This window comes from Gouania willdenowi, chromosome 16, assembly GCF_900634775.1.
Source record: "Gouania willdenowi chromosome 16, fGouWil2.1, whole genome shotgun sequence".
Lineage (NCBI taxonomy): Eukaryota > Metazoa > Chordata > Actinopteri > Blenniiformes > Gobiesocidae > Gouania > Gouania willdenowi.
Genome location: NC_041059.1, coordinates 17013592 through 17022148, shown reverse-complemented (window position 1 = coordinate 17022148; position 8557 = coordinate 17013592).

Sequence of the window (8557 nt, the reverse complement as noted above, 5' to 3'; positions counted from 1 at the left end):
ACTATTGAGGGTCGGCCACTGGAAAAGAGTCTACAACGCAATCCAAAGGAATTACAGTTGTTTGGTGAGAGGTGCTGGGTGAAAATCCTGGACAAGCCCCCATTTTGTCACATTCCGTGGTCCGGGATCTATAGACAAAGTGTGGAGACCATTCATTTAGTTGAAGCTGAAGTTTATACAAAATCTGTTTATTAAGAACCTCAAAAAAATGCTGGACTAAACTAACTTGAAACATTCGAATTGTAGTGTGTGTGTGTTATTGTGTGTGTGTAGGAGCCCAGATCAGATTAAATTCATTAAAATTATACAAGTATTGTTCAAGTCCTGCTGAAAACAGAGTGACTGGCTTTAAATACTTGAACATGCTCAAATTGTACATAATTCCATCATGAGTTGCAATGCAATTTCAGGAAGTTCGTCATCAAAAGCAGCACCTCATAGAAACACTCCAATCAGTAGATAAAAAAAAAAATTTTACACAAACAGAATCTGGCAAAAATTATGAAAGCATTTTGATTTACCTATAATGTGCAAACGTCTCTTTATAACTCTAAGATCACAGCTGCAGAACGAGCAGCTTAAATCAGGCAAATGGGCGTCCCCTCAGCGTCCCCTAACGACCTGGTAGCGGGCCCTGTAGACTCCTGCCATCACACTATTTAGATGACTTTAATGGCTAAACTTCCCGAAATCATACCAATAGGCAATAGGGTTAATCAAGTCAACTCCTTGCAAGATTATTTCGAGTATGTTTCCTGGGACCTGTTTTACGGGAACAATACCATGGAAAAGTAACATGTAAGTGAGGGTTTAGTCTGAGTCATACAGTTATTTCCATTTTGTTTTCAGCTAAATACTGCCATCAGCAAATCACCCACAAGTTTTGCACGAAATCCCACGCGATTACGTAACGGAAGATTTTGAACGAGATAATGAGCAAAATTTACATATTAGCCTGTTTGCTATAGTTGCCAGCCATTGAGTCTAAAAATAAACGAGTAATGATGTCCAGTAGAAATAAGGAAATAATCACAAGGACCAGTTTATCTTCAAAGTGGCTTGATGCAAGTTTACTAGAAACACATTTATCTTTCATTTAGTTGCAGAACTTTGCAATCTGTAAAATCTTTGTCGAAAACCAGTGTTACCACATCCAAACGCTTGTATTACACACACATTCCATTCACCCACTCGTACTCGGACAATTTCCAGCAGATGTGAGAGCAGCCATAAGCTGCAGGTGTCTGCACTGCACAAAAAGTAATATCTTTAGCAGACTAAAGCCATCAGTATCTGAACAGAGCTCAGAGTCCAGCTTCAAACGACCATGACAGTTCAGTGGGTTACTTAGTGTCAGATATTCCATGATAAAAGGGGGGAAAAATGTTGTTTTTAAATGTCCAAGCCTTTTTTTATTTTTATTTTTACATGAACCACGACACAATCAGAGCACACAATTAACACAAAAAGCTAACTCACTGTCAAGGTAATGCATTTTTTTCAAGGTAAAACACACTTACTGGTAATCTGTCTTCTGTACCCATTTGTGCTATTTACGGCCTTGAAGTGATAGATCATGAGATGACGCTGGGCTGGTCACAGTCCATCACAACACAATCTTTTTACATTAAGGAAGCAGCAGCACACACCAGCTTTTCCTATACAGGATCACATGCTGGAGAGTATTTCAGCTATAATTTAGCATACAATAGGCTACACCCTGCATGGACAGTACCTGTTTTTGATTTCTGACCACAGGAACTCCACTGTTTTTCTCCTTTATTTATTTGTTTTTATAAGCCGGAAAACTTTGACCTCTAGGACAGGTTGTTTTTAGAAATAAGATGCCATTTTAGAAAGTCTTTCATGGTTAGGTAGTAAACAAATAAAAAAGTCAAATATAATATAATGTCATCTTTAGGATATTGTTATACACTATAACAGGGGTGTCAAACTCATTTTTGTTCAGGGGTCAAATAGGGAGCAGTTTGACCTTATGTGGGTCACAGATTTTAGGCGGGGGAAAAGATCAAATATATCATTAATGTGCCCGGGTTTGCACTTCCACGTATAAAAAATGTATAGATGATCAAGTATGTTAGTATATCAGTCCCTTCAAGAACTTCACTTAAATTGATTTTGGGAATTTTGGGGAAAGTTCATGGACTAATTTGAAGACAATTTGCCATATTTTGGAAAAATTGAGAGTTCTTTCAACAATTTGAGCTTAAAAATGACTGGAAAACTGAGCTCTGCTAATATAGTTCATTTTAATTGAATCTTTGTATTTGGAGGCAAATACTGAAATATCTACGACTGAATTAGTTAGTAATTTACAAAATGTTACAAAACGAGCGCGCCGAATTTGATGTTCTAACGCTGCGCTCACACCAAATGCGCCTTCTGCTGCACAAAACGTACCGCAGGGTCCGCAGGATCAAAAAATGTCCCCATTTGCTTCATACGCACGTCTGAAGCGTAGCACCACCCAAGAGAGACACGTACAACTCGGTGAGTTTCAGTGCCTGCTGAAGCAAGGAGCTGCAATCCTATTTCTCCTCTCATAAACATAAACCACCAGTGAAAAAAGCCGGTGTGATTAGCGGCTAATGCTATCCTCGCTCAGTGCCGACTTTCAAAGATGAAAACTACAGAGAGAACTTTTACCTGCTACTACCACCTCCTCGCTGATTCTCCTCCACACCTAATCCTTCCTAGTCAGATCCCGGTTATAAAGGCCGTGTCATACAGCTCCAGGTGGTCACACACAGCTTCTACTCCATGGTTGAATGGGTGAACAGACCGGTGTCCATGTTGACGGCCTGACTTCATCGTCAACAAAGACTCTGAATGGCTTTTGTCATGCGAAACAGTCGCAGGAGTTCAATACTTTCAACTCTTGCAAATGTGCGGATGTGTGGCAATGCGTAAAATCGGGAGCGCGCTCGCACGGCCAAAGCACTTGACGTGCGGATCGGACCGCACCGCCGCACAGGAAAGATTTTGCATCTGGGACGCATCTATCCACTTTGTTTGACTTTGTATCTAATCTGGATGTATGGACATTTTGTGACGCATACGGTGTGAACGCAGCTAAAAGACTGGATTCGGCCCCCGGGCCTTGAGTTTAAGTTTGACACGTGTACTACAGCAACAAAAAAGTTGGAATGAAGTGGGTATGTTCATGTCCTGAATAGACCTGGGTAGCTGGAGGCATAAAGCTTCCACATTGAAGAGCTCAAGTGAAGACATCCTGAGACTAAAAAACAAACAAACAAATAAATCTACAGTGAGAGGCAGTAAATCCATCAGGAATGAGTGTCCTCTTGGCTGATTTCTGTCAACTGAGGGGGAGAACAAGCAGAGCTGAAGGCTTCTAGTTCCAAAAACAACATAGCTGGAAAGGTAGCCTATTGTGTCCTGACGGATTGGTCCGACTGAGGGAAGAGGAGGAGGAGGAGGAAGAAGAGGAGGAAGAGGAGGAGGAGGTCGCCTCTAACTGACACACTGGGAGAAGCAGGAACCTGGGGGAGATGAACACAGCTGCAGTTTGGAGGAGAGTTAATGTCCCTATACTACCACACGTTATTTACTATCTCTATTTATCTATCTATCTATCTATCTATCTATCTATCTATCTATCTATCTATCTATCTATCTATCTATCTATCTATCTATCTATCTATCTCTCTGGTCTCTATCTGGTATCTATCTATCTATCTATCTATCTATCTATCTATCTATCTATCTCTCTGGTCTCTATCTGGTCTCTATCTATCTATCTATCTATCTATCTATCTATCTATCTATCTATCTATCTATCTATCTATCTATCTATCTATTTATCTATCTATCTCTCTGGTCTCTATCTGGTATCTATCTATCTTTCTATCTATCTATCTATCTATCTATCTATCTATCTATCTATCTATCTATCTATCTATCTATCTATCTATCTCTCTGGTCTCTATCTGGTATCTATCTATCTATCTATCTATCTATCTATCTATCTATCTATCTATCTATCTATCTATCTATTTATCTATCTATCTCTCTGGTCTCTATCTGGTATCTATCTATCTATCTATCTAGTATCTATCTATCTATCTATCTATCTATCTATCTAGTATCTATCTATCTATCTAATTCCTTCTTACTCCTCCTCTGTTGTGTTTGGCTGAGGTTATGAGACTCTGCTATATCTCCTCTGACCTGACTGTTCCCCAGGTACCCCGTCCTCCCCCCCACTCCCTTGCTTCTAGCCCCGCCCCTTTGCCCATCATCCATCTGTCTACTATTCATCCTTCTGTGCAGCTGGAACCCTCTGTTTGACCTTGATTCTTCTCACAGGGCTGTTATAACCAGGGGCCGCTGAGGGAGCCGTCACAGCACGCAGTGTGGAACCCTCACTGAATTGTTGATATTTTACTCATTGCATTACTTTGTTTTCATAATGTTTTATTATTCCGTCAGTACTTTTTTTTAATGGATGTTTCCATTGGGGCCACAAAATAAATAAATTAATAAAGACACGATATAATTTCTCAGTTGAAGTCTGTGCTGAAAGCACGATGGCTGACATTTATGGCGTGGGTACAAAGGCGGTGTTGCTCAATTCTGTGCTATTGGGAACACAATGATATGGTTTAAAACAATCTGTTTGTCATCCAGCTGACTTTTGCACTGAGTTCAATGATAATTTAGTTGCGTGCAGCAGACTCAGGCATCAGGGGACGTCTGCGCTGACAAGGTTTGGCACATTACTTTGTTTCAGATACAAAGTATATCATCATTGATATAGTTAAAGAGTTAGTAAGAGAATTATAGGCTTCATCCCAACCAGGCGCAGGTATTTGCAGCCCCACAGGCCAAAAATAACCTTTTAATCTCTAATTCCACTGTAGAAGTAAAATTGTGGGTCTTCGGTGACAACATACATGGTATGGTACATTTCATTGAAACATCTTTGTCTTTTGAGGGCTTCAGTGCATATATCAAGATTCGTTTTATGTCTGGCAAAAAAAAAAAATAAAAATAAAAACTTCTTCATGATATACTGTGAATCAAGATTTGTTTCTTTTTTCTTTGTGTTTTGTTGTCTCTGATGTTTCTCGTCGCTATTTTCTGTGCCATGTGTTTCCAGTGTGAGCCGCTGACAGAACAATCTGGTAATTATCAGGAATAATAACATTAATACAAGGACGTTCTGCTTTGATATTCTATGCATGTCTTTTTTTTTTCAGTACTTTAGGCAACACAAACAAAAGTCCATTGTGTCTCAGGGATGAGAGCTTTAGATAGACTTAGGAAATATCCTCCTACCCCCTTAAAAAACATTACTTACAGATGATTGATATGCTCAGTGGATGCAATACTGAAATATGCTATTGTTGAAGATTTATGATAATTCATCATAGAATGCACACAAAAAAAGTAGGACCACTCAGCCTCGAACCACTAAAACGATTCAGTTTAAATGTATAACAAACATACAAACATGAACGAACCATTATTTAGGGAGTGATACTAAACTCAACAGGTAACATTCAACTACTTCCAAATAAAGGTAGATGGAGAATCCTTCACCATGCTAAATTATGATCAAATGCTCATTCACTTTTATGCTTCATGGAGTTTGCCTGATGTTGGAAAACTTATCATGGGTCTATAGATGATGTTCTATTGGGTTATCTTAAAACGATGGTAAATGAAAATGAAGTAAATCATCACATAAAAATAAAAAATCAAGATATGCATACATCTTTTAATTTGACGCTAGCAGTTAATCATCAAACACTAGGTTTTTTTTTAATTTTTTTTATTCATAGCAGTACCTGTCAAACTCTGAAATACAGCACAGCTACTGTAGTCATGTGAAGAGTTATTTCCATTGCATGGGTCAGCGCATTTGGTCTCCATGCTGCTGCACTTGCCGTAAATGTATGTGTGTGGTGTATGTGTGTGGTCTTATTGTTATGAGGCAGAAAAACACAGTCAGACTGAGCTTTTAGTTTGAACTGAAGCACAAAAATATTCTAAATGTATTGTGTTCATTTTAAAGGTAATGCTGCATTGTTTGTGTAAAAAAGGTCAGGGGAATCCTGAGCTTCACACACACTGAGTGTATTCTACTGAAAGTCTTCCTCAAACCCTATAGGCTGGGGATCTCTGTTTAGATTGTGTGTGTGGAGGGGATGTGAGCGTATGTGTGTGTGATGCCAGTTCTTCCCTCAGACCCCACATCCTCACCCTGAACGCCCAAGCTGTGAAAACACACAGAGCATTTGTCGGTTCTTAGAGGCTAATAAGGTGTCATTGTGCGGTTGAGTTCTCTGATATCCCACAGAGTCATTAGCATCACTTTAATAGATTTAACAGAACATCAATAAAACACACGTGCACCTCTTTGTGCACAATAATCAATCCTTCATTGCACAAAAAATCATACTTTTATGAGACGAGAGTCCAGGAGTTCAGGCTGTGCTGCACTTTAGACTAAGTATAATTCTACTCTGCAGGAAGAATAGTGACTTAATACCTGCAACATCAAAGTATGTGGCTTTCAAAGGCTTTCATTTACTGCTGACTATGGGAGTCCTGGCTCCGATGTGTCCAGACAGCTTTGAAACGGGCTGTTTTCATCATCGCCACCCAAGTTAACACCCAAATATCGTCTCATATCCATGGAACCAAGAAAAACTCTGATAAAAAACAAAGTCTAGATATGGCTTCAGAGTGAGACATGGTAAAGTCATAGCTGAGGAAAAATGCTGTCATTGGTTTCTGCTGCTTGACCTTGTTAGTCCCCAGGTTTGATTAGGGCTATCAGGAGCTGAGCTTTGAAGAATGCACCTCTGTCTTTTCTCATCCCGGTACAGAAGATCCATCTTGGCAAGCTGGCAGTGGCCTCGCTACGATTGAACTTTAATGGAGTGAACGTGAATATCACTGTCAATTGTGGGAGACTGGAGCATGCGGAGACCTGTGGTTTGTTATTTTAATAGATATGAGAGCGGGCTGATGAAGAAACACTGCCTTCCGAGGCCCGAGCAGAGAAAATAGACATGCAGCAGCTCCCTGTGGATCTGAATGTGACTCAGTGAGTGAGAGCCTGAGTTGTGTCTGCATTGATGTGACCTCTGGGAGAGCTGGTAATCACGCTGATGACTAGTGAGTCAGGTTGCATCATGGGCCAGTAATTAATATTTTACTTTATCACATCACCCTCACACCAACCATTGATAAGACTTTTATTTATTGTTATCTGCAACTGCTCCTAACCTAATTGTGAATAATTAATGCACTTAATCTATACAAAGACAATCTTTAAACAGTCTGCGCCGCTTATCTTTTCCTCGTACTCTTGTCATTTTCATGCCCCGGAGTCTGTAAGTGACCGATGATGCTTTTCCTCTTTATTAAAGATCAACACTGGAGGAGTAGAGTCCTGTGATGACATCATATTCTGGAGAAGCAGCTGTGTTTTCTCAGAGTTACTTCAGCAGCAAAGAGGTGAACTCTACAGGGGAAACTGACAGAGAAATGTAAATGTGGAATCAGTGGGTTTTTACATCACTGGCTTTTCAAATATAAAATAATGTCTCAGCCTTGTTGAATCAGAGGTGAAATAATACAACCCGGTTCCACTCCAAAGCGTAGAATGACTGACTACGCTTCTCCACTTAGCTAATATGTTTTAAAGAGTCCTAAACTACACTTTAGCCTCAAGGTGTGGAAACATATTCAAATGTCAATGAATATAAATAATAAAAATAATAATGATGATAATAAATAAATAATTAACATAACCCGTACGGTTTTAAAGACTAAACACGTCCATAAATCAACATCATTTCCAGTGCCATCTAAGCATCCTTAGCAACACCATAGCAACAGGATAAAGCAGGATGAATGCACGTCGAAACAGCAAACTACAGATCACATACATAAACTGAATGAATACTATGAAAGTTAAGGTTACTCACTAGAAATGTCATTAAAATGAATCTAACGCCACAAGCTCTCTTAAAGCTGATATCTGGAGTTTCTGAGAAATCTATATTTATGTATGAATCTTTTGAAATGCGAACAAATTCCGATCCAGTCTTTTTCTATGGTCTACTGCCGGTGTTTATTCGTATACCTTACAATATATAAGTCCTTCCATCGTCCTATAGACCCCTATACAATTATGGAAACAATCGCCGAGTGCACCCAGCCAATAGGCTTCGACTTCCTGTTTTTGAGACTGTCAATCAAAGTGAATGTGGAACTGTGCACGGAAACAAGGCCGCGCGTCACGACAGCAAACAGGTAAATATGATTTTGCCTTTTACCTGACCCATAGACCTATATCAATGAGACCTGATGCGACCTTGTTATGTCCTGCAATGTGCGTGCAGAAAAGTAGAGGCGTGGCTTCTGGTGGATTGGCAGAGGCAGTGGGAGGAAGTGAGGCTGTTTAGGGCGGGACATCAAGATGTTTCTCAGAAACTCTGAATAGCAGCTTTAATATATAGCAATGTCCAGTGAAAATTGAACGAATGTCCATGTTTTT